We start from the raw sequence: 27,701 nt of genomic DNA on the forward strand, positions 1-27,701 counted from the left end.
TGATTTTGAGGTATGACTTCACAAAACTATTTGATTTCATTACCAATTTGACATCCAAACCCATTGAGAACTTTCATTACCATTTGACATCACTATCACATTTTGACATCCCAAACCGATTAAGACCTCTTAGCACATTTGATAAAAACATATGACCTTTGTGACATCACAGTCGCTTTGTGTAACTATACCCTTATTATGAACTTCCAATTGGTATCAGACATGCCATTGTAATATCACGAACCCTTTGTGGCATCACCAGTGTGACATAACATTTTCATTATGACAGCGTCAACTACTTTTGATATCACAAAAGTACAATGACAAGATAGCATTATGAGATCACATTGTCATTGTGAAGTTACAGATAGATTGTGAATGCTTATTTTTAATTGTTTTTTTTTTTTTTCCGGTTGTGGGGCTTGAACTCTGGGCTTGGTTGCTGTCCCTGCTCTTCTGCTCTAGGTGAGCACTCTATCGCTTGAGCCACAGCACCACTTCTGGTTTTCTAGTTGTTTTTATTGGAGATGAGTCTTATGAACTTTCCTGCCTGAGCTGGCTTTGAACTGCGATCCTCAGATCTCAGCCTCCTGAGTAGCTAGGATTACAGGTGTGAGCCACCAGTGCAAACCTATTTCATTCTATTGCAAATTTGACATATGTGTTGATATCAGAAACATAATGTGACCTCATAACCATTGTAACATCATAAATCAGCAGTGACATCAAATTGTCATTATGACACCATCAACTCATTGTGACATCACCAAACAACAATGGCATCATAGCAGTATAAATCACAGTGACATTGTTACATCATAGACGTAACATTGTAAAGGCTTATTGTATGAATTTATTCTATTTCAGAAACCCATTTTGCCAATATATAACCATTCTGATATCACAATACATTGTGACATCACATTGCCATTGTGATATCATTAACCTGCTGTGCCATCACAAACCAGTCCTGTCCTTATAAGTTTTGTGCCATGCTGCCCTCATCATATATTAGGTCCTTGTGAGCTCATAATCTGTTTTCAATCTCATATTTCTGGTATGACATGTGATAACAGAAATCCCTTGTGACATCATATTGCCAGATTTCATGAATATTGTGTCACATTGTGACATCACAAAACTGTTAGAACAGCATTACGTTTGTGACAACACATGCTTTTGGAGACATTACAGTCACTTTTTGAACTCATATATTCATTCCCAATTAATGACAATTGAGATCTGCCATGCCACTCTGACATCATGAACTCATTGTGACATCACAAATTTATTGTGCTCATCACGAGAATGGCATCAACAACTAATTGTGGTATGAAATCATTATTTTGACATTATATTGTGGTATTGCCGTCGTGACATCATTGTTCCATTGTGTTTTTACAAACCTACTATGGCGACATCACATCTTAGAAAATTCATGGTCTTTGAGATTTCAAGCTTTTTTCTGTGAACTCATGTACTTATGACCCCTAAAGCAAGGACACAAGCCATTGAGTCAAATTTAATATAATAAAACAATTTACAATAGAAAGGGGACTGTGATTACCTTATCCTGGACTGGATACCCAGGTCCAAGACCATCCTTGACCAACAAACCTCAGAACTTCAATGGGCAGCACCACCCTTTTTAATTGGTCTGCAAACCACCATCCAAAAAATTATGATCTCCAAAGCTCCAAACCTCAATGGGCAAGGCTTTTTACTTTTCCATTCCTCCCTCCTTCACTACAGAGCTGTGCTTCCTTCCTGGTCTTTCCCTTTATCCCTTCCACCACTTCCTTCTTCTCTTCCACTCTCCTCCACTCTCCACAGGCCTGCCCTACTCTGCCCCCGTGACCACTTTCCAACCTTCTGCTCTCCATCAACTTCCTCTCTTCTCAGATTTTTCTCTTTATTCCATCCAGGTAGCACCCATTTTTATTTCCCCTTCCAATGCTCTGAAAATGCAACCTATATATAGGTTTACCTCTCTTTAATCTAATGGGTCTTCTGCCTAACAGTTTTCAACAATCACTTCCCAAACTGCCCAATGCTCAATCACTCCTTGACAGCTCACCATGTGAGGCTTGACACTTCACCTTTGGCGGCATTCCCCACACTCTCCGGTGGGCCAGGCCAAGAATTTACAATGATTATCAGCTCAGACAGATAATTCTGGCCCCACTGGTTATTACATTATCCTCATAGTGAATTAGAAGAAATTGAAATTGTATACGTCATTGTTATATTACAATCTTGATGAGACATCACTAAACCATTGTGACCTAATCACCGTGGTGACATCACAAAATCATTGGGATATCACATTGACATTGTGCCACCATGATCACATTGTGACATCCCAAACCTATTATGACCTCAGAAGCTTTGAAAGAAAGCATGGCCTTTGCGAAATCACAGGTCTTTTGGTATCCATACCCTTATTTTGAGCTAATGACAATTGAGATGAGACATGTCATTTTAACATCGCAAAACCTTTATGACATCATCACCAGTGTAATATCACATTGTCATTATGACAGCATCAGCCCATCATGACATCATAAAACAATGACATCATAGCATTATGATATCACATGGTCATTGTGATGCCACAGACACATTGGAATGCTTATTCTGTGATTTCATTCTATTTCAAAAGTGGCAGGTTTGTTGATATCAGAAATACATTGTGACTACATAATGTTTATGACATCACAATACCTTGATGACACCATATTGCAATTATGATATCACTAACCCACTGTGACATCACAAACTTTCTTATTCTCATAAATTTTTGACATGCTTCCAGTGTGATCCCTTTGGCCTCTCTGAGTGCATAAATTGTTTAACTCATGATACTTCAGGTATGACATGTGATATCAGAAATCCACTGTGACATCATGACTGCTGTGACACACTGCCAGATATCATGACCACTGAGTCACATTGTGACATCACAAACCTGTTAAGACTCATGACACTTGTGCCAACATATGCCTTTGGATACATCATTAACCCTCCTGAACTTATATATTCATTGTCAATTAGAGATCTGGCATGAGATTTTGACATCACCATCTCATTGGGAAATCACAAACCTATGTGACCTCATCACTTGTATGGCATCACCAACAATTTGTGACTTCAAAACAATACTATCCCATGTAATGGTAACATCACATTACCAATGGGGTTTTCACCATTGCATTTTCACCAACCAATTATTTCCTCATAATATTTTACAAAATTTATGGCCTTTCTGACTTGTAGCTCCTTATGTGAACTAGTATCTTCATTGTGATCTAGTAGAATGAAATTGGACATGTAATGGTGATATTACAAATTCATTGTGACACCATTATCCAAGTGTGACCTTATCACCACTGTGACATCACAAACCCATTGTGACATCACATTGCCACAGTGATATCTCGGTCACCTTGTGACATCCCAAATCTGTTGTGACCTCTTAGCACTTTTGAAAAAGCACATGGTACTTGTGACATCACAGTCCCTTTGGGTAACCATATCCTCATTGTGAACAAAGGACAACTGACATCAGACATGCCATTGTAACATTACAAACACTTTGTCACATCATCTCCAGAGTGAGATCACATTGTTGTTATGATACCATCAAATCATTGTGACATCCCAAAATGACAATGACATCATAGCATTATGACATCACATTTTCATTGTTAGGTCATAGAGACAATGTGATTGCCTTTTCTGTGGTTTCATTATATCTCTAATGTGACATATAGGTTGATTTCAGAAACCCATTGTGACCACATCACCATTGTGATATTACAATCCCTTTGTGACCTCATATTGACATTGTGATATTATTAATGCAATGTAACACCACAAACCTCTCGTCCTCATAAATTTTGTAACAAGTGTCTACCTTGACCTGGCTAGATGCCCACAGCTAAATGCAGCTTCAACCATGAACCCTCAGACCTCCAAAGAGCAGCCCAACCATTTGTTATCTGGCCTGCAAATAAGCAACCCCAAAAATAATGATCTCCAAAGCTCCAAACTTCAAAGGACAAGGTTTTTTTCTTTCTATTCATCCTCCTTCTCTACAGACCTGTCATAACTTTCAGGTCTTTTCATTTTTTTCCTTTCACCATTCCCTTCTTTTCTTCAAGCTTCTCTACTCTTGACAGGCCTGCCCTGCCCTGTCCAGGTGGCCAGTTGCCATCCTTCACCTCTTGGTCTCCCTCAATTTCCTCTCCTCCCAGGTTTTTACCCTCCTGCAGCCTCTTTACTTCTTTCCTTCCAGGCCTTTCCCTCTTTTCTCTCCCCTTCTGTTGCTCTGAACATGCAGCCTATGTATAGGCTGTACCCTTCCCCCACTGCAGTATGTTTCCTGCATAACAGTTTTCAATCATCACTTCCCAAATGTCCATGCCCAATCACTTCATGGCAGCTCACAATGTGGGGCTTGACAACCTATCTCCTTCAGCAGCATGTGCTGCTCCCTTCAGCTGCATGCACCCGCCTCTCCTGTGGTCCAGACCAGGAGGCCATGATGACTATCTGTTCCCATGGATGATAGGGTCACTGCTGGTTATTAAGTGTATCATGGTGATCTAGGAGAAATTGAAATTGGACAAATTTGTGGTATTACAAACTCATGATATAACTAACCCATTGTGACCTTACCAACACTGTGACATCACAAACACATTGTAACATCACATTGCTGTTTTTGACACCAGGATCACATTGTGACATCCCAAACCTATTATGACCTCTTATAACCTTTGAAAAAAATACATAGTTTTGTGACATCACAGTCCCTTTGTGTACCCAAATCCCCACCATGAAATATTGACAATTGAGAATCAAACATGACATTTTAACAACAAAAAGTTTGTGAGATCATCACAATTGTGACATCACATTGTAGTTTTGACACCATCTGCTCATTCTGAAATCACAAAAGTAAAATAACATGATAGAATTATAACTTCACATTGTCATTGTGACATCATAGACACATTATGAATGCCTTTTCTGTGATTTCATTGCATTTCAAATGTGGCCTGTAGGTTGATATAAACAAATCTTGAAATCATAACCATTGTGACATCACAACCCCTTTGTACATCACATTGTCATTGTGATATCACTAACCTACCATGACATCACAAACCTATCCTGTCATCATAAATGTTGTGACATGCTGCAATTTTTTTAAGCCTTTTTGTCCTCATGATCTGTTGTGGACCTCAAATTCCCAGTGGATACAAATTCCCAGTGACATCATGACCATGGTAACATCACACTGCCAGATGTCATAACCATTGCGTCAAATTCTGACATCACAAACCTTTTTGGATTTCAATATACTTGTGACAACACATACTTTTGGAAAAACTACAGTCCTTCTGTGAACTCAGATACTCATTGTAAGTTAAAGACAATTGAGAAACATTATGTCATTTTGACATGCCTCACACATTGTGACATCAGCAATCTTTTGTGACCTCATCACCAATGTGGCATCATCAACTAATTGTGACACCAAAATAATATTTTGACATGATGCAGTGAGTTGACATTGCCATGGTGATATTAATGTCCCATTGTGTATTCACAAACCTAATATGGCCTCATAACATTTTTAAAAATTCATGTCCATTAGGACTTCAAGCTCCTTCTGTGAACTTGTATGCACATTGTGAAAAAGCAATTGAAATTGGACATGTGTTTAAGATATTACAAAATCATCATGACATCAAAAACCTATTGTGAACTCATCACAACTGTGTATCATGAAGCTATCATGGCGCCTAAGTACTTTTGAAAACAAACATGACATTTGTGACATTTCAGTCCCTTTGTATACCCATATCCTCATTGTGAACACATGACAATTGTATTCATATATGCCATTGTAACATCACAAACCTTTGGTACCCCATCATCAGAGTGACACCATTATCTCCTTGCAACATCACCAATTTACAATGACCTCATAGCATTATGACATTATATTATCATTGTGATGTCATAGATACCTTGTAAATGTCTATTCTATTTCATTCTCTTTCAAATGATGTGGCCTGTGGGTTGATATCAGAAAACCATTGTGATCTCATAAATGTATGGCATCACAATCACTTTGTGTTATCACAGTGCCATGGTGGTATCACTAACACACTGACATCACAAACTTGACCTGTCCTCATAAGTCTTGTGATGTTCTGCAATTGTGATGTCTTAGGCCCTTTATGAGTTCGTAATCTATTTTCAACCTTATAATATTTCAGTTACGATATGTGATATCAGAAATCCACTGTGACATCATGATCATTGTGACATCATACTGACAGATATCATAAATATTGTGTCACACTGTGACATCACAATCCTCCAAGGACTTCATCACATTTGTGACAACACATGCCTTTGGAGATAGCACAGTCTGTTTTGGAACTCATATTCTCTGTGATTTCATGATAAATGAGATCCTTTATGCCATTTGGATATCACCAACCAACTGTGACATCATAGACCTATTCTGACCCCTTACCTGTAGGTCATAATCAATTAATTGTGACATCAATATCTTTTGTGATGCCACAATGTGACACTATGATCATTACATCTGTCAGTGTGATGTCACAATGGTCATGATGTCACAGTGGATTTCTGGTATCTAATGTCATACATGAAATATGAGGTTGAAAACAAATTATGAGGGCAAAAATCTGATATCACAATGTCAGCATGTCACAAATGTTAGGAGGAGAGGAGAAGTTTGTGCTGTCACATTGTGCTAGTGACATCACAATGGCACTGTGATGGCACAAAGTGATTATGATGTCAAAATGGTTATTTAGGCACAAAAATGCGTTTTTGATAGCAACTCTCATGCCACATATGAAATACAATGAAATCACAGAATAGGAATTCACAATGTGTCTATGATGTCAAAATGAGAATTGTTGTCATAATACGATTATGTCATTGAGTTTGATTATGTCACAATGAGGTGATGCGCTTATAATGAAAATGTGATGTCATACTGTTGAGGATGTCACAAACACTTTTTGATGTTATAATGGCATGTCTGCTTTCCATTGTCATTAGTTAACAACAAGGATATGGGTACACAAAGGGACTGATGTTGAAAAGGGCATGTGATTTTTCAAAGAAGCTAAGAGATCATAATAGGTTTGAGATGTCACAAGGGAATCATGTTGTCACAATGAAAAGGTTGTCAACATGGGTTTGTGATGTCGTGGTGGTGATGATGTCAACATGTGTTTGTGATGTCACAACGAATTTGTAATATCACAATCAAATTTCCAATTTCAATTGCTACTAGTTCACAAGGAGGATACTGTAATAATCAGCAGGGCCCCGATAATCTACAGGCTTAGATAACCAGTGTGGCCCCATCTCCTGGCCAGCTGGAGAGGATGAAGTATGCCACCAAAGACGGTGGGGCATTCTGTGGGAGGGGCTGTGGCAATAATCATCACGTGCTGAGCTGTGGAGAAGTAATTTGACTGTAGGCAGTTTGGGATTTGACAGTTGAAAACTGTTAGGCAGTTGGAGTGAAGAAGGGGTACAGACGTTATATAGGCTTCTGGTTCAGAGCAATAGAAGGAGAGAGAAAAAGGGAAAAGTCCTGTAAGGAAGGAAGTGGTTTGATAGCAGAAGGAGAAAGACCTGGGAGGAGAAGAAGTTGAGGTAGGGCAGGAGGTAAAGGATGGCAACTGACGACCCATTCAAAGCAGTTCAGGCCTGTGGAGAGTGAAGAGGCCTGAAGAGAAGAAGGAACTGGTAGAAGGGAGAAAGGGAAAGACCTCGAAGGAAGTATAGTTCTGTAGTGGAAAGACAAAAGAAAGGGTAAAAAAGGCTGGTCCTTTGATGTTTGGAGTTTTGGATTTCATAATTTTGGGGGTTGGTGGTTAGGAGAACATTTATGATATTAAATGTGTCTCTATGGATTCTCTTGAACTATAGAGGTCTTAATTTTTGGAGACCCCCATCGAGATAATCCATTTGGATGGCATCAGGCCTTGGCCTCAGGGAAAAATCCCCATAGGTGAGAGTGTCAGCACTCAGGGTTGAGAGTCTACCTCAAGTGTTTGTCTCCGGAGGAGAATCATAGACAAAAAGTCATTTAGGGTCCTCTAGGGGTGTGTGGGCAAGCTTGCCAGCCTGATTGGGGATCCCCTCTGGGATCTCCTTGAGAGGTCATGCAGGGCTTCTTTGGGAAGCCATCTGGAACCTCCTTGAGAGGTCATGTAGCCCTTCCTTGGGAAGCCATCTGGAACCTCATCAAGAGTACATCTGCAACTTCCTTGAGAAGCCATCTGAGACCTACCCTGGAGGTCATCTGGAGCCTTCTCCTGGGGCCATCTTGCACTTTCTCCAGAGGTCATTTGGGGCTTCCTCAGGAGGTCAGCTGAGACCTCTATAAAAGTAGTGATTGGGAAATAAGGGAAACCATGGACCTAAGTTTCTTTGGGCCTGGCTTACTTCACTTAATATAATTTTTTCCAAGTCTTTCCATTTCCTAACAAATGGGGCAAAGTCATTCTTTTTGGTGGAGGCATAGAATTCCATTGTGTATATATACTACATTTTCTTGATCCATTCATCTACTGAGGGGCATCTGGGTTGGGGCTTCCTTAAGAGGCAATCTAGGACCACCTCCTGAGGTCATCTGGAGCTTCTTTTGGAGGTCATCTCAGGTTACCTTGATAAGAAATATATGGCTGTCTTCGGACATCATCTGGAACTTTCTTGAGAAGCCATATAGGATGTCATCTGTGGCTTTCTCAAGAGGGTTATCTTGAACCTTCTCTGGAGTTCATATGTGGCCTCCTTGAGTGGCCATCTGGGAGCTACTGGTGAGGTAATCTCAGCCTCATTGAGAGGACATCTGGGACCACCTTTGGAAGTCATCTGACACTTCCTTGGGAAACCATTTGGAACATCCATGAGAGGTCATCTAGGGCTTCCTAAGGAGGACATATGTGACATCCTCCAGAGGTCATCCGCAACCTCCTCAAGAGGCAATCTGGAATGTCCTCTCTGTCATCTGGGACCTCCTATAGAGGTCAACATTGAGAGGTTTGGGGCATGTGGGTTAAGTGTCTGTGGCTATTGTTCTGTGTGTGCATGCTGATAGTTCTGTGTCCTGTATGACCCTCTGTTACTCCTTTTCTCAGGATGGGAGAACAAGGCCTAAATTTGTCATATCCAAAAAATATTCTCCCCCAGGGTTACAGAATCCCTCAGAGGAAGATGCACTGATGTACTCTTTCTCCTATTCTTTGCCATCAGCACCTCTAATGTTAAGTCCTCCCATGCGAAAATTGGTTACTTGTACCATCCTGAGGTGGTACAGTATGGTGTGTTACCCTTATTACCCTTGAGACGGGAACATGGAGGAGATGGTGGGCAGGTCCCCTTTTTAATATATGGTCCCTTTACAACTAGTGACCTGTATTACTGGAAACAGCAAAATCCATCCTTTTCAGAAAAAACAACAACCAGGGCTCATTACCTCATTAGAGACAGTAATTTTCACACACACGCACAACTGGGATGAGTGCGAGCAAACTTTACAGATGATTTTCACCTGGTAGAAAAGGGAGTGAATACTGCTCAGTAACTTGAATGTGGTCCCTGGACCGGACAGTAGCTCCACTATTGAACCAGACCATTTGGATCAAGTCTTTCCCCAGATTTATCCAAGCTGAGACTAACAGCAATTGAGGTATGGAGGTGCTTACCAATTATTGCCAGGTTTGGTTAGCAGTGATACCGCAGAGGCTGGAAAGCCAGAAAGGTGAGTGAGATGGGAGAGTTCCCCAGTGAGTACCCTAATGCTTTTCTGAAACTTCTCCCAGAAGCCTATAGGACCTATAGGCCTATAGATCTTGAAGCCTTGGAGAATCAAAGAGCCCTAAATATGGCTTTTGTTAGTCAGCCCCATATCTTAGAAGAAAGCTTCAAAAGTTATAAAGTTTTGAGGGAAAGGTGTATTTTGAGTTGGAAGTGGTTGCCCAGTGGGTGTTTGACAACAGAGGTACCCTGGAAAAAAAAAGAGTAAGAAGGGAGTTTGAGTTTTGGTAGGAGCACCAGAATAGGGATCAAGAAACCCTTGGCAAAGACAGTACAATTCATTTGCAAATGGCAGTAGGGACCCTCTAGGACTAGATCAGTGTGCTTATTGCAAGAAAAATGGACATTGGAAAAAGGAATGTCCAAGGGGGAGAAAGATTGAAAATGACAGGTTATGTAATCCCATTAACACCTGGAAAATGTGATTGGTATCTCTGGAGAAACATGCAAAGGAGCTTGAGGCTCTGAATTCCAACTGTGTTCAATTTAAAAACAGCCCTATAAAATTAAGAAGAAATGTGGCAAAGAAAAAATTCACACACTTCTATCTCAAAACACAGTTTATAAAATACTGAATCTCCAATATGTGCTAAACAAAACCCACTAAGAGGTTAAAAGCAAATAGAAGAGTGCACTGGAGAAACCAGAGAATTATTGATGTGAAGAAAAGCTTTGAAGATATAAATTACGAACTTGTGAGAGTCAAAAATGAGAAGAAAATCCTCAAAAGGAACCTAGAAAACAGTCAGAATTAAATGAAATTCAAGTACATTAGCCTGGGTGAGCATGAGGCAAGTTAGGAGACCACAGGTCAGAGGCCAACAGAAGCACAAGACAGCAATGATACCATCCTTGCTAACCACAAGTGAGGCCAAGAAGAGATACTGATGCTTCATTAAGAAATAGTGGACATAATAAAAGAGCTGGACCTAATATAAGAATGTATTAGGCTGAAGTACATGTTGATTATAAGCTTTGAAGAGTGTCACCAGATATTCAAAACAACAGAGAAAGAAGATAAGAATAGATATAGAGAAAGACGAGGAAGTGCTATGTCATAGAAGATGAGGCCAAGAAAAGTGAACAGGAAATATCAGGCTCAAGAAAGAGATTGTTACTCTTCAGTAAGAGTTAAAGGACCACATGGTCTGATAAAGAATGCCGGGGAAAGGAAAAGAGAATTGGGAAGAAAAACAGAAGCGCTAAACAAACAGTTGAAAGATCTGTCACAAAAATACAGTGAAGTGGAAAACTAGAAAGAGAAACTACTAGAGTAAAAAGCCAAAAAGACTGCTGAGATCTTCACCATAAATGTAATGCAGAAATATCATGTCCCAATGGAACAGGTGGAGGTGGGAAAATTTACCTCTCAATAGCACCTTTGTGAACTTAAGGAAGGAGCTGAAGAGCAAGCAAAGGGGTTGTGAGAAGGAACAGCAGTTGGCCAGTCAAAGGAACTCTCATGTGACCCTGCCAAAACATTTGCAGGTTAAGGAGCACATTGAGAAGGAGAGTGGGATCATGAAAGCAAGTTTGAGAGAAAAGGAGGAGAATAAAATGGAAGAAGTATCCAAGGTTCAGAGTACTATACAGGAGTTAAAGAAACTAGAGACCCTAAGATACAGAGAAACATCTGAGCTGGTTAGGTAGCTTGGGAGACCACTCTAAAACCAACGGGGTCTCTAGAGCTACTAGTTGTTAACATTAAAGGAAGAAGCAAAAACAGTGGTAATAAGTGTGCAAATTTTGAAACTAAACTTGGGAAAAATGCATACAGGCTTAAGCTGTCAGTTTATATGTATATATTTGCACCAAGGTAAATTGCCCGAGGCTATTGCCTAAGACTGTTCTGAAAACCAGTAGGGCCTCAGCCTGACAATCCTTTGTAATGTGTGTAGGTAATTTCCAACAGGTAAAAGCTGAAAAGCTGGAACATATGGAAAGAATTCATATGTGAGGAACCTCAGATGGTGAATTGGGCAAGTGGACTTCATAGAGGTAAAGCCTGGAAAGTATGGGTATTGGTATCTATTATAATAGTGGACACTTTTTCAGGCTGAGCTGAGGCATGTAATAATTCCTTGATTTGACTTACCCTTAGGTGTGGGGTCTGAAGTTGGCACTGCATTCATGGCCTAAGTTCTCAATTATTAACTAATGCCCTAGCAATAAATTGGAAGTTACAATCCATATATAGACCTCAGAGTTCAAGGCACTAGAAAGAATGAGTATGACCTTAAAGGAAACTTTAACTAAATTAAATACAGAGACTGGCCATGGCTACGTAAGTCTCCTTCACTTTGCTCTTCTTCAAGCAAGATGTAGCCATTATGTTAAAGAATTTAATCCCTTTGAAATACTTTAGGATAGACCACCTGCTTTGTTCCCTAATCTTGTGAAGGCTATATTAACAGAAATGTCTAACTACAAATTGCTGGCTTTACAACATATTCTTTTATGTACCTATCCTTTGGTAACCAAGGCCCACTTGCCGCCTAAGAAAAATTCCACCTGACAAGGAGGGGCCAAGATGGCAATGGAACAGCAGGGAAACACCACAGCTCTCTCCAACCAAAAACAGTGTTTGGCTTTCAATGCTCTGTTTCACCAAGTGACACCCTCCCCCCCCAAAAAATGCAATTGCTCAGAGAGATATAGGAAGTGATAAAAGAAAAGGGAAAAACCTACACAGACAGTAAAGTGGGAAGACCCTTCCCCCACCCCTTGTTGGTGATGGGGCTCTGTGCTGAGCAGCTTAAGTTGTGGGGATTCGTGCCAGGCTGCTTAAGTATCCTGGCTCTGGACCCTCCAAAGACCACACACAGGCAAGCATCCCAAGGCTCCCAGAGGACTCCCAAGGTACAGTGCCAACTCAGAGAATACAAACAGAAATCTCAAATGCAGAGCCGGCATGAAGACTTCCCTCAGTGGCCCTGGCATGCCGCCTCTGCCTGGTTGGTGCAAGCAGCCCAATCCAGTCTGGAACAGCAGCAGCTTTCAGCAGTGGTGAATGACCCTAGACTCACACTGTGGTACTTCTGTCCTGCTGGTGTAAACAGCCTAGCCTAACCTGGAGCAGCAGCAGCAGCAACTGGCAGTGGCAGCAAACCACCAAGACTCCGGGCACGATGCCTTTTGGCACTAGCCCACAGGAACAGCCCAGACCAGCCCAGGGCGGCAGCGGTGGCTAAGGTGGCGACAGCTGCAGTGAACAACTCCAGACCCCTGGTGGTTTGTGCCTCTCCATACTGACCCACATAAGCGGCCCAGCCAAGCCAGAGGCAGAGCAGTGTCTAACACCTGACTCGTGGTGGAGTGTCTGGCTTGCATATGTGGCCCAGCTGATCCTGGGGCAGTGGCAGCAGCTCAAGCAGTGCATCAGTTGTGGCAGCAGCAGTGGCATCGACAGCGGCTGTGAACAACTACAGACGTGCAGTGGGGTGCAGCATCTCTCCATACTGATTTGCATAAGCAGCTCAGCCCAGCCCATGCTGGCAAAGGTGAACAGCCACAGAATTGAGGCAGGGTGTGGTGCTGAACTACCCAAGAAAATCCTCATGAACATTCTTGCCTGGGATGGCTTTAAAACTGAATACTCAGATGTGAGCCTCCTCAGTAGCTAGAATTACAGGCATTCCCAACAGCAGGGTCTTATTCTTGCAAACTCCCTAACTTTTTCTCAAATAGATCATTTGTTAGTTCGTACAAGGAATTTAAGCAAATACAAGAGGATCGACATAGTACCCTGTATTCTATCTGTACATACTGGAATCAAACTGGTTCTCAATAACAAGGCATAAAGTAGATAAAACTTAAACATATGGAAATTAAACAACATTCTTGGAACAATACATGGGTTACATAAGAAATTAAAGAAAAAATTAAAAAGTTCCTACAATTCAACGAAAATGAAAATACATCAGAAAGAAACCTATGGGACCCAGTGAAAGGAGTCCTGAGGGGCAAATTTATTGCTCTCAGCATGCATATCAAGATCAATAGAAAGCCTACGGATTGGGAGAAGAACTTCACTAGCCATACAACGGACAAGGGTCTCACATTTAAAATATACTTGGAACTCAAAAAATTAAATCCCCCAATAACAAATCCTCAAAGAAACAACTGCCCAATAAATAAGTGAGGTAAAGACTTAAACAGAAACTTCTCTGAAGAGGAAAGATGGATGGCCAATAGACACATGAAGAAATGCTCAACCTCCCTAGCCATAAAAGAAATGCAAATCAAAACAACATTGAGATACCACCTCACCCCAGTTAGAATGGCTAAAATCAAGAACTATAATAATAACAGATGCTGGAGGGGATGTGGACAGAAGGAAACCTTACTTCATTGTTGGTGGGAGTGTAAACTTGTTCAACCAGTTTAGAAGGTAGTATGGAGGTTCCTCAAAAGACTCCACATAGAGCTCCCCTATGCCCCAGCAATCCCAATTCTGGGTGTTTACCCAAATGATCACAAACAAGACCACACTAAAGCTACCAGCACGACTATGATTATTGCAGCATTATTTACCATAGCTAAGACATGGAACCAACCCAGATGCCCCTCAGTACATGAATGGATCAAGAAAATGTGGTATATATACACAATGGAAGTCTATGCTCCATCAGAAAGAATGACATTGCTCCATTTGTTAGGAAATGGAAACACTTGGAAAAAATTATGTTACGTGAATTAAGCCAGGCCCAAAGAAACATAGGTCCCATGGTTTCCCTTATTTGCAATATCTAGTATATGTCTGAGTCAAGCAGAAAAGGTCAGATAAGGTGATGTTAGGGAAATGAACCCTAAGATATGTATTCAAATGTTTTTTTTTTCTTTCATGCGATTGTTTCTAACACATTTATAAGAATATTTCTTTGTTGCTTTGTATGTCCCTCCCCCACAGTATAACCCCTGCTTTTACTGTATTTGATGTCGGTATAATTTGTGGAGGGGAAGGGGAAAAACAAATTATTTAAGTAAGGATACAGGTGGACCCATTGCAACAATGAGATATACAAGTCGTTATGTCGAAAACTAACTTTACAACTTTGGTGGGGGAAGAGGGGGAGCAGGGGGGATTGGGTGGGGGGGCAGGGGGAGGATGGTAAGGGATGTGAAGGGGAAACAAAGGAGGAGGCTACAATGCTTGATAAGAAATGTACTCATCATCTTGCCCATGTAATTGTAACCCCTCAGTACAGTATTTTCACAATAAAAATAAATTAAAAAATTAAAAAAAGAAAACATAGACCAAGTAAACAATGTTATGATGCAACTAAAACTGCTAGAGGAGCAAGAAAAATTGAACCTAAAGTTGCTAGACAGAAAAAGATAACTGAAATAAGAGCTGAAATTAATGAGATACAAAGAAAATTATTAATAAAATTAATAAAACAAAAAGCTGTTTAAAAAAATCTCAATAAAGCTGACAGACCACTGGCAAGAGTAATGAACAAAAGAGAGGAGACCCAAATCAATAATATCAGAGATACCACAGGAAAAATTACAACAATCATCCACTCAAAGCTCTAGCTTTGAGCATAAAGGCTTAGGGACTGTGTCTAGACTCTTACTCAAGACCCAGGAATGGCACCAAATAAAGATAGAATATTTTTACTGCAACTATATAATGATAGCACTGCAAATACCTCATCATAGAGCAAGCCAGGAGTCTGTTGCTGACAGCTGCCATCTAACCTGACTTAGCCAGAGGTAAATGGCTCCACAGAACCAGATGCCACTGGCTCATTAACCCCTGTCATCCAAGGTACGTGGGGACTGAGATCTGACCCTGATGGGTTTAAAATCCAGCCCTGGCAGGAAGTCAGCAAAACTCTGAGCTGTGGCTCAAAGTGGTAGAGCTCTAGCCTTGAGCAAAAGATCGTAGGACAGTACCCCCAAACTTTCAATACAATCCCTGTGGCTGACTCCACCTCCTCCAAAAAAACCCCACCCCTCAAAATCATTAGATGTGAACTTTGTATGGTTTGTGATGTGATTCTGAAAGAATGGTGATACTGATGAAAGCACTCTAATTCTAATGACAGTGTGTGGGATACAGCTATTTGATGAGTCCTTTATGATGTGTTGTGTGCTGAGTCCTTTACACGGTGCATATTTTTCATCTGGTTCTTATAAGAGTTCCACAAGTAAGATGATTGTGCAGATGAGAAATTTGAGGCTCAGATATATCCCCATATCAAGGCCAAAATTATGTATTTCCTAACTCTAGTGAGTTGTCTCCTACAGACAATTGTTTGGGTTTATTTTTCTCAGTCATGAACTTTGAACTCAGGGCCTAGCCACTGACCCTTCCCTGTTGGGCTCATCGCTAGCTCCCTATCACGTGGAGCCAAGAACCCCCTTGCAACAGAGTGTTACAGTCTAGGATCTGCAGCTTAGGTCTGTCATCCTGCCTACTAAGGAAGCTGAGACCTGACGATCTGGGTTCCAAACTATCCCAGACACAAAAGGTCCTAAGAGACTACTATCTCCTATTCACCACTTAGAAACACGAAATGGAAGCTGGGCGCCAGTGATTTGCACCTGTCATCCTAGCTACTCAGTAGCCTGAGAGCTGATGATCACAGCGCAAAACCAGGCTGGGCAGGAAATTCCTTGAAAGGTTTCTCTCCACTGAACTACCAAAAACCTGCAGGGGTGCTGTAGCTCAAGTGATAGATCACTTGGCTTTAGCTGAAGAGCTCAAGGACAGCACCCAGGCCTAGAAATCAATTCCTCCAACTTCCAAGAGAAGAAAGAAATAAACCTGAATTTGAGGGCTGGGAATGTGCCTTAGGGGTAGAGTGCTTTGCATGTATGAATCCCTGGGTTTGATTCCTTAGTACCACATCACTAGAAAGAAGTCTGAAGTGCCTGTGTGGCTTAAGTGGTAGAGTGCTATCCTTGTATTGGAGAAACTCAGGTACAGTGTTCAGGTCTTGATTTCAAGCTCCAGGACAAGTGTTTGCACACACACACACACACACACACACACACACACACACACACACAGATACCAGAAGTGAAGCTCTGAAACCAACTGTTAAAGCACTGAGCTCCAGTTCTGAGCTCATGGTCAGCACCCAGACTCTGTGTTCAACCCTGAAACCTAGCCACCCAGAGCCTAACTCGGAGAGGTCAAAGGTTTCAAAACCTGATGAGCTTCACCAGCCCTAAATGACAGGAAGCATTGTGATATTAAACATGTGCTTAGATTTAACAAGCTTCCAGAAACCTAGGAATACACCATTGCAAATAATGAAGCATTTTATTAGGTTAAGCTCCCTTGTTGTCTACCAGAAGGATGCTTGAATTAATTGTAGCAGGTTATTTCAGCACTGGAACATAGTCTAACAAAAAGACAGGATGAGTGCAGGGAACTTGGCCTGCCATGGGAGGTGGCACAAATGAAGGCTTCCTGTGAAAACAGCACTGGAGAGAACAGATGGCTTGGGGTACAAAGAGGCCTTTTTCTCCTGGCCTTCAGAGCCCGACCACACTCCTCCTCACTAATCGGCCTTGATGGAGTTGCTTGTTACACAACTGTACAAGAGTGAGGCCTTTTGTCTGCCTGTTCCAACAATGAGGCAGAGTTCCTTCAGCAGTCCCTGGTGCCGAGAAAACCTCAGGCTACAATGGGAACAGTGAAGGGAGCCCCGGAACATGCACTGTCTTGAAAGCACTGTCTCTGCTATGAAATCATTCTATTCAAAGCAAATTTCCTAGCTGGGTGCCTTTCATCTTAGGGACTCTGGACCTTCACCGATAAAAATACATCCGTTCATATATGGGGAGACATGGAGTCACTTGATTTTTTTGTTTGTTTCTTTTTAGGCAGGTCCGGGGGTTGTATTAGGAGCCTAGGCACTGTGACTGAGCTCCTTTTGCCCTTGAGCCACAGCTCCATTCATGGAGATTTTTTATTCCTTTGATAACTTCGAATAAGAGTGCTGTGGACTTCCTGTCCAGGCTGAATTCAAACTGGCATTCTCTACCTCACAGATTCCTGAAGAGCTAGGATTAAAGGCAGGAGTAAATAACACCTGGCTTTCGTTTATTCTTGTTCTTTTTTTCATTGTGACAAACTAAAATCTTCACAGTGTCATGCTAATGGTTTGCATTTCGAAGTAAACTACCCAGGCCTGGAATTTGATTGCCAGGACTGCCACCTACAAATGGAGGGAGATCTTGAGAAAATCTTTCCTATTCATGTGAATGCTTAATGGATTGTTATAAAAGTAACAAATAAATTTGCAATTAGTTCATGATTCTCTTATAGAATGCCACACGAAAAATATTTGATTATGTCTTCCATTCTAGCTCCTTTGTATGATTCTCCCAATTAAAAAATACTGACTACTTTTACATTAATGCTACTTCATTAAATGGAGGCATAATTTAATAATAATTCATAAAATGTATAATTTAATATCCTCACATTTTCTCTCTCATATATATTGCAAACTACACATCTATCTATCTATCTATCTATCTATCTATCTATCTATCTATCTATCTATCTATCTCTCACTCTCCCTCTCTGTCTGTCTATATATCTATATCCACATCTTTATCTATATCTATCAGCCATTACTATGGCTTGTTCCACAGAACTGGCTGGCAGCTCAGTTTGCCAAAGGCTTTTGTAGTACAACTGACCCTTTCATGAATTGGGCATTGTGAGCTGTGAATTAAAATCTCAGCATTGCCAGAAGTTTATATGTGGAGTCAGAAGACAATTTTGACACATGTTTTTCCTTCTCTGTGAAAGTCCTGGGTCTCAGTATGATCTATAATCCTTATGCAAATACATCCATGTGATAAATTGTAATAAATGAAATAAATATTATATATGTAATAATACTAAATAAAATAAAAAACAAGGGTAATAAATATCATATGGAATAAACCCATGTACGTAAATAGATCTCATATACGAATATTTTTTTTTCAGTGCTGGGGCTTGAATTCGGGGCCTGGAAACTGGGCTGAAATTCTTGTCTTCAACGACGGTAAGCTTACTCTTCCCAACAGTGCCACAGAGTTACCCAGACCTTGAGTTCAAATCCCAGGCCTGCAAGAAAAATGGTGCAAATTCCAAGCCAGAGCCTTGATTTTTTTGGCCAGGACTGGGGCTTGAACTCAGCTTGTGACAACTCTGCGTCAGCTTCGATCATCCTAGGCTGGGGTGCAGCCTCTGGACACACAGCCCATCCTGAGATCCTACGACCAGAGTTCAAATCGTTGGACTGGCAAAAAAGGAGAAGTGCTGGGAAAGAAGCTCAGTAATAGAGTGATTGCCTTGCATGCATAAAGCCCAGGGTTCGATTCCTCAACACCACATAAGCAGAAAAAAGCCAGAAGTAGCGCTATGGCTTAAGTGGTAGAGTGATAGCCTTGAGCTGAAAAGTTGAGGTACAACACCAGAGCCAGAGTTCTGGCCCCTAAACCAAAAAAAAAGAAAAAAAATGCAGAGGGGGGAAAAAAGGAGAAGTACAAAACTGGGAAGTTCCAGAAGGTGGTATTACATTGTTTTATCCTTTGCATTGCAACCATCCTGGGTCTAAATGACAGGGCCCAGATAGTGTACATGACCTTGCACTGCTGAAGTTTGGTGGGCTATCAGGGAAGCCATAGCCCAAACCAACAACCTAGGCCTGGGGTGCGAATCCCAGGACTGCCACCTATGAATGGAAGGAGATCCTAAGAAACACATTCTGATATTCATCCATACGAATGGAATGTTGTAAAGTAATAATTACATTAGTAGTTAGTTTATGATTATATTATAAAATTATACACAATAATTATAGTACATTGACTAATTTTCAATTAATACTTTGTTATGTATTTAACCGTAATATTTAAATAAATGAAGGAATAACTTATCAATAATTGGTAGTAATATAGTATATAAAATTAGATAATATACAGACATCTGTGTCTTGTTTTATACATATATATATGTGCTTACATACATATATATATGTAACAATCTACATTTGTATTTCTACATTTGTCATTCCTGGGCTCAGTGGTAGAGGGTTTGCCCCATATATATGAAGCCTTGGGTTCAATTCTACACTATCACATGCACAGAAAAATCTGGAAGTCTCATGGCTGCTTGTTTTAAAACAAATACACATTAAAACTTTTAAAATCATATGGAATTTATTCTTAATGCAAGAATTACAATCACAATTCACCACACAACAGAGCACCTAAAATTATGCAAGAAACACTATTTTCCCCCAAATCCCAATATCTCCAAAGACTTGAATTGTTGGGGACGTTAACACACCACTTTCCCCACTAGATAGATAAACTCAGAAAAACTCAACAGAGAAAACGGAGATCTAAAAAACTGCATAGATCAACTAGATTTAACAGACATCTATGGAATATTCCACCCAGGAGCATCAGAATATACGTTTTTCTCAGCAGCACAAGGAATATTTTCCAAAATAGACCACACTTTAGGCCACAAAGCAAACTTGTCCAAATTCAGAAACATTGAAGTTATACCTTGCATTCTCTCACACCACAAGGGAATAAAATTAGAACTCAACACCAAAAGCCACCAAAGAAAATCCTGTAACACATGGAGGCTGAACAACACACTGCTGATTCACGAGTGGGTCATGGAAGAGATGAGAAAGGAAATTCAAATGTTCATGATATTCAACAACAATGAACATGCAAATTACCAGCTTCTCTGGGTCACAGCAAAGGCAATACTCAGGGGCAAGTTTATAGCTCTGAGTTCCTACATCAACAAAATGGAGAGATCTGAAACCAACAATTTAATGAGACATCTGAGCTTTCTTGAAAAAGAGGAGCAAGATAAACCCCAATCCAGTAGATGGAAAGAAATACTTAAAATTAAATCAGAATTAAATGAATTAGAATCCAAAAAATATAGAAAGAATCAACAAACCAAAGAGTTGATTCTTCAAAAAAAATAATAAAATTGACAGACCCTTAGCAAATCTTATCAGAAAAAGAAGAGAACGCACCCAAATAAATAAACGCAGTGATAAGAATGGAAACATCACCACAGAAACAACCAAGATACAGAACATTATAAGGGAAAACTTCTCAAAATTTTATGCTAATAAGTTTGAAAACTTGGCAGAAATGGGACTTTTCCTAGCAAATACTGACATGCCAAAAATGAACCAAGATGAGTTAAAATATTTTAACAGGCCCATATCAAGGATTGGCATAGAAACAGCAATAAGAGACTTCCCATCTAAGAAAAGCCCAGGACCAGATGGTTTTTTAGTGGAATTCTACAAGGCCTTCAAAACAGAGCCGACACCAATATTTCTCCAACTCTTAAATAAAATTGAAAGAGAAAGTTCATTACTGAACTCATTCTATGAAGCTATGATAACCCTCATCCAAAAACCAGGCAGGGACTCATTAAAGAGAGAGGACTGTAGACCCATTACTTTGATGAACATTGATGCAAAACTTCTCAACAAAATTTTGGCCAGTCGTCTTAAACAACGCATCCAGAAAATCATACACCACGATCAAACAGGACTCATTTCAGGGATGCAAAGCTGGGTCAATATTCGCAAATCAATTAATATAATTCATCACATAAGCAAGAGCAAGGATAAGAACCACATGATTATCTCAATATATGTAAAAAAAGCATTTGACAAGATCCAACACCCCTTTATGATGAAGGTTCTGGAAAAATTAGGAATCCATGGAACATTCCTCAATACAATAATGGCTATATATGACAAACCTACAGCCAGCATTATACTTAATGGTGAAAAACTAAAGTCATTTCCTCTTAACTCAGGAACAAGACAAGGATGTCCACTATCACCACTTCTCTTCAATCTAGTATTAGAATTCTTATCTACAGCAATAAGACAAGATGCAAACATAAAGGTGATCCAAATAGGGAAAAAAGAAATAAAACTCTTCCTCTTTGCAGATGACATGATCTTGTATTTAACGAATCCCATAGACTCCACTCCCAAATTACTCAGGTTGATTTAAAACTTTGGCAAAGTAGCAGGTTATAAAATTAACCCCCAAAAATCAATGGTTTTTCTGTATGCCAACATTGAGTAAACTGTTGCCGAAATTAGGAAAGCAACTCCATTTGTAATAGCCCCACAAAAAAATAAAATACCTAGGAATTAACTTAACCAAAGAAGTGAAGGACCTCAATGATGAAAACTTTAAAAACGAAAAAGGAAATCAAAACAGAACTTAGAAGTGGCAAAAACTCCCATGCTCCTGGATTGGAAAGATCAACATCGTGAAAATGGCAATACTTCCCAAGGCTATCTACAAATTCAATGCAACACCTATCGAAATTCCCATCTCATTCTTCAAAGAAACAGAAGAGGCAATCCAAAAAGTCATATGGAACAATAAAAGAACCAGAATAGCTAAAACTATCCTCAACAGAAAGAACAGTGCTGGAGGAATATCAATACCAAATTTCAAACTCGACTATAAAGCCATAGTAATCAAAACAGCTTGCTACTGGCACAAGAACAGACCTCAGAAGCAATGAAATAGAATTGAAAACCCAGAAATGAACCTACAGACCTATAGCCATTTAATCTTCAATAAAGGGGCTAAAAAAATAGAATGGAAGAAAGACAGCCTCTTCAGTAAATGGTGCTGGCTTGGTTAACTACTTGTAGAAAACTAAAGCTAGATGCTTATATATCACGCTGCATGAGAATCAACTCCAAATGGATCAAAGACATCAGAGTCAAAGCAGACACTGAAAACATTACAGGATGGAATAGGAGAAACCCTTTTTCTCCTTGGCACAGGCTGAAATTTTCTTAATAGAGACCCAGAAAGACAACAAATTAAAGAAAAGTTGGACAAAATGGGATTGCATGAAATTGTAGAGCTTCTGCATGGCAAAGGACATAGCTTGCAAGATCAATAGAAAGCCCACAGATTGGGGGAAGATCTTCACTAGCCATACAACAACGGACAAGGGTCTCATATTTAAAACATACCTGGAACTCAAAAAATTAAATCCCCCAACAACAAATCTTCAAAGAAACAATTGCCCAATAAATAAGTGGGCTAAATACTTAAAGAGAAACTTCTCTGAAGAGGAATGAAAAAGGGCCAATACATACTTTAAGAAATGCTCAACCTCCCTAGCCATAAAAGAAATGCAAATCAAAACAACATTGAGATACCACCTCGTCCCAGGTAGAATGGCTATAATCAAGAACTCTAATAACAACAGATGCTGGAGGAGATGTGGACAGAAGTAAACCCTACTGCACTGTTGGTGGGAGTGTAAACTTGTTCAACCTCTTTGCAAAGGAGTATGGAAGTTCCTCAAAAGACTCCACATAGAGCTCACCTATGACCCAGCAATCCAACTTTTGGGCATTTACACAAATGTTCACAAACAAGACCACACTAAAGGTACCAGCACGATATGTTTATTGCAGCATTATTTACCATAGCTAAGAAATGGAATCAACCCTGATGCCCCTCAGTAGATGAATGGATCAAGAAAATGCGACACACACACACACACAATGGAATTCTATGCGTCCATCATAAAGAATGACATTGCCCCATTTGTTAGTACATGGAAAGACTTGGAAAAAATTATATTAAGTGAAGTAAGCCAGGCCCAAAGAAATATAGGTCCCATGGTTTTCCTTATTTCCAATAAATAGTATATGCCTGAATCAAGCAGAAAAGCTCAGATAAATTTATGTTAGGGAAATGAACCCTAAATATGTACTCAAATGCTGTTTTCTTTCATGCGATTGTTTCTAACACATTTATAAGATGATATCTTTGTTGCTTTGTATGTCCCTCCCCCATTGTATAACCCCTGCTTTCACTGTATTTGATGTTAGTATAATTTGTGGAGGGTAAGGGAAAAAACGAATCGTTTAAATAGGGATACAGGTGGAAATATTGCAACAATGAGATGTACAAGTCGTTATGTCGAAAACGAACTTTACAACTTTGGTTGTAAAGTTTGTGGGGGGTGATTGGAGGCTTGAATGGGGGGATAGGGAAAGGATGGGATGGGAAGGGGAAACAAAGGAGGATGCTACAATGCTTGATAAGAAATGTACTCATTATCTTGCCCATGTAATTGTAACCCCTTTGTACAGTATTTTCACAATAAAAACAAATAATAATCTAGAAAAAAATAATTACAATCACCATTTCTATGCCAAGAAGCTAGGCTTAACACCTTTATAACTTTTAAAAACATCCTAATTGTAGAACATCATTGAAAGCAAGTTACATTATACAAATAAACTTTTTAACCCTCTTTTGAAGGCCATTTTAATTTTAATTTTAACACATACAAGGGGCAGTTTTAGCAATACTAATCAGATCATCACATCACTCATTTTAACCATCATGTTTTCAGGGTCTATCTGCAGGGAAAAGGGACAGAACAAAGATGGGCAACTCAGCCCCTCCTATGGAATCTGACTCTTTAAGGTTAGATGAACTGCGTTTGTGCCAGCTTGCCCTCTTTTACCATGTGTGGACTCCTCCCAGGGCCAGTCCCACCATCTATGAAGCACCCCCCCCCTAGGTCGGTCCCACCACGCATGACCAGCTTAACTACACTTCTGCCTATTCAGCCTCACCCCTAAATATAGATCTTAGGTAGTCTTCTAAATTTTCCCTTTTTTTGGGGGTAGGGAGGTTTGAATAAAATACAGTTTTAGACAGACAGAACATGTCATGTTTTGTAACAGTGCTAAATTGACCTTTCCATTTAAATTTTTAATATTTATCCTGAAATTTTAGCCAAGGGAACTAAATCCCAAACTGCCAAAGCATTTAAAAATATTAAAATTTAAAATAACAGATTTTCTAATTTTTACGTTAAAGAATCCTTAAAAAGCCATTTAAAACAATGTGAAAGTTTTTTAAATTTTTAGTAATGTCTAAACCTCTTAACCTTTTACATTTTAAACTTAAATTCACCCAATTTTTACAGCATGTTGACAATTTTTATCTTGAACATGTTTACAAACACATAGAAAACACACAGATCTTAAAGCGTGCATAAATCAAAATCAGTTTTACATAGATTTTTTCAAAGTTTTTTTAACAAAAATTTAAGACAGTATTTTTTTAAACTAAGTACCTTTGTTAAGCTTCATTTTCCCAGGGCTCGCTTGTTTAGCAAGGCAATTCATCAACGGATCTTTTGAATCCCACCTGTTGGAGAAGGGCTGGTTGAAGGGGTCACCTAAAACTAAACTGGCCTGAATTTTATCCAATTTTAGACAAGAGCACTTTACAAATTGTTACATTATCAGGACTCGCTGAAAAATCCAAACCAGGTACAAACCACACTCTCTGCTCAGGCAGCCTCCACAAGGAGAAAATTCAGCCCAAGACCTGAAAGGAACCAGACTAGTCCAGCAACCTTACATACCTCACAGTGACGCGAGCCTAGCAGGTCTGTGGCTGAGCCCAGCCAGAGGCTAGAACTTTTATTTCCTCAGAGATGTTCAAATAAATAACAAAAATATAAATAAACACAAAAACCAAGAATCCACACGTAAAACAGGTACCAATTCTAAAACAGAACTAGACAACAGCCAAAAGCTGAGTTGGGGACTAATGGGCCCTCAGTTCATTCCTACTAGAACTGCGCCATTCTCAATCAGCAAGCTGAATTCAGAATCTGTTGAGTGAGCTGGCCACCCTCACCCAGAATTCCCCCACCTCAAAAATAGAACAGAAACGACACCAAAGTAAACAAGACAGACAAGTGGACACAAAGACAAAATCAGATCTCCATGAATTGGGCAACATCTTACCACCAGAGGATTTCTTTTTATCTTTTATTTTTTTAGATTCCTGCAAATGTTGATCCAGAGGCCTTCCAAGGTGGAGGAGAATTCTCAGTCATCTTGGGGCAAGGGAAAAAAGACCCTGGAAGCCATCCCCTCAGACTGACAGTCTCCCCCCCATACTCAGACCCTCTGGGCCAAGGCCCGAGGCTAAGATCTTGCTGGTGGCACTTGGTGGTCAGTGGCAGATTCATCTGGCTTAGAGTTTTCCCTGCAGGCCCCTTTCAAAGTTATTGCTAGATCCTGCAGGTTCTCCCTTCCCCCACTGCCTCCTCTTCTAGAGAATAAGTCAACCTTTGATGTCATCCTAAAATTCCAAATGTATTAAAACGGGGAGAGCGGCTGAGGTGAAAGGAGCGTCTGGCCACCCCATTCGGGGGGCTCCAGGATGCCTGCTGATCCGAAAATGAAAGTTAAATGAACAAGGAAAGGAAAGAAAGAGAGGCGCTGAATTAAAATGGCAACTACAAATGAGACAAAGAGAGCATGCATGTTGATCTCGAGCTCGAATCCACCCCTAAGCCACGGTTGTGGAGGCCAGATGAGTTCCTGTCCCATAGGATGGCGGAGGCCAATGAGTCCCTACCCGGGAGGTGGATAATCTACCCTTAACCCAGAGTAGCAGAGGCCGGACAAGTCATGGTCCAAAAGATGACAGAGTGAAGCGAGACTCCACTGGGGAAGGCTTCCCCAAGGGCCCAGGCAATTTCTTCAACTCGCCTGCTGGCTACCTTGAAGCACATCTACCAACGTTTCTTGCCAGCTCTAAATCCCTACTTGCAAATCAAACACATAACACGCAACATAAAGCAGCTGCACCCCCTCTTACCGGCTAGCTGGACGACTCGCTGATCAGGTATCTGTGTGGCTTATGGGGGGGCTATCCCGGACAAGCTCCCACATAAAGTGCTCAGATTTCAGACGCCCCCTCTCAGACCACCAGAGACCATGATCAATGCAAACAGCAAAGAGTCATTTATTGCAAGCTGGAGCTTGGTCCTATGTGTACTTGGTAACTGGTGATGCTAAGAGGCCCCAAGCATAAAATTGACACAGCTTTTATAGCATCAAACAAACAAGTTTAGGGGGTTTCCACACAAGCAAGTTCACAAGTTCAGGGGGTTTATGTCCACCCTGATCACACTTCCCTTTTTCAGCTGGAACACCTGGGCAACTGTTCTGTTCTTTAAAGGTGGGCAGGGTTGGTGGCAACCTGCGGTTTTTCTGAGAACTATTTTTCTCTTTGGCAGCACAGCTCTCTTTGCGGGTTACTTTGAGGGCAGCACAGCTCAGGGGGCTTGATCTTAAAATGGAATTACTTTAGCTCTTCAGTTAGGTCCTGAGTTCAAACACCAGGAATGGTGTATGCACACACACACACACACACACACACACACACACACACACACACACACACACACACACACCCCACATGGAGGCACCTTTGCCAATAATATATCATTCCATTATGTTCAGCTCCCTAATTGTCTGCCAGAAGGACTCTTGAATTAATTGTAGCAGTTTGTTTCAACACGGAATGAGTGCAGGGAACTTGGCCTGCCACAGAAGGTGGCACAAATGAAGGTTTCCTATCAAAACAGACCACTGGGGAGAGAGATAGCTTGGGGTACAAACAGGCCTTTTCCTCCTGACCTTCAGAACCTGCGCACATTCATCCTCATTAATTCGCCCGGATGAATTGTTTGTTATGCAGCTTTACAGAAGTGAAACTTTTTGTCTGCCTGTTCCAATAATGAAGCCGACTTCCTCCGGCAGCCTGGGGTATGGAGACCCCTCAGGCTACACTGGGAACACTGAGGGAGCCCCGAAACATGGATTGTCTTGAAAGCACTCTGTGCTATGAAATCATTCTATTCAAAGCAAATTTCCTAGCTGGGTGCCGTTCTTCATAGCAACTCTGGATCTTCACTGACACAAATGCAT

At 40.5% G+C, this 27,701-nt stretch overlaps 1 long non-coding RNA gene across 1 annotated transcript; it reads right to left on the bottom strand.

Moving 5' to 3' along the window:
- Nucleotides 1–4,426: 4,426 nt before the first annotated feature.
- On the bottom strand, nucleotides 4,427–26,788 carry LOC122094923. Its single transcript, XR_006144970.1, has 3 exons — nucleotides 26,587–26,788; nucleotides 25,043–25,116; nucleotides 4,427–4,607 (listed from the first exon to the last, which is right to left on the bottom strand). It is a non-coding gene; the product is annotated as an uncharacterized LOC122094923 (long non-coding RNA).
- Between the last annotated feature and the right edge of the window lie 913 nt (nucleotides 26,789–27,701).

This window comes from Dipodomys spectabilis, unplaced genomic scaffold (genome assembly GCF_019054845.1).
Source record: "Dipodomys spectabilis isolate Male_0828 unplaced genomic scaffold, ASM1905484v1 ptg000012l, whole genome shotgun sequence".
In the NCBI taxonomy this organism is placed as follows: Eukaryota; Metazoa; Chordata; class Mammalia; order Rodentia; family Heteromyidae; genus Dipodomys; species Dipodomys spectabilis.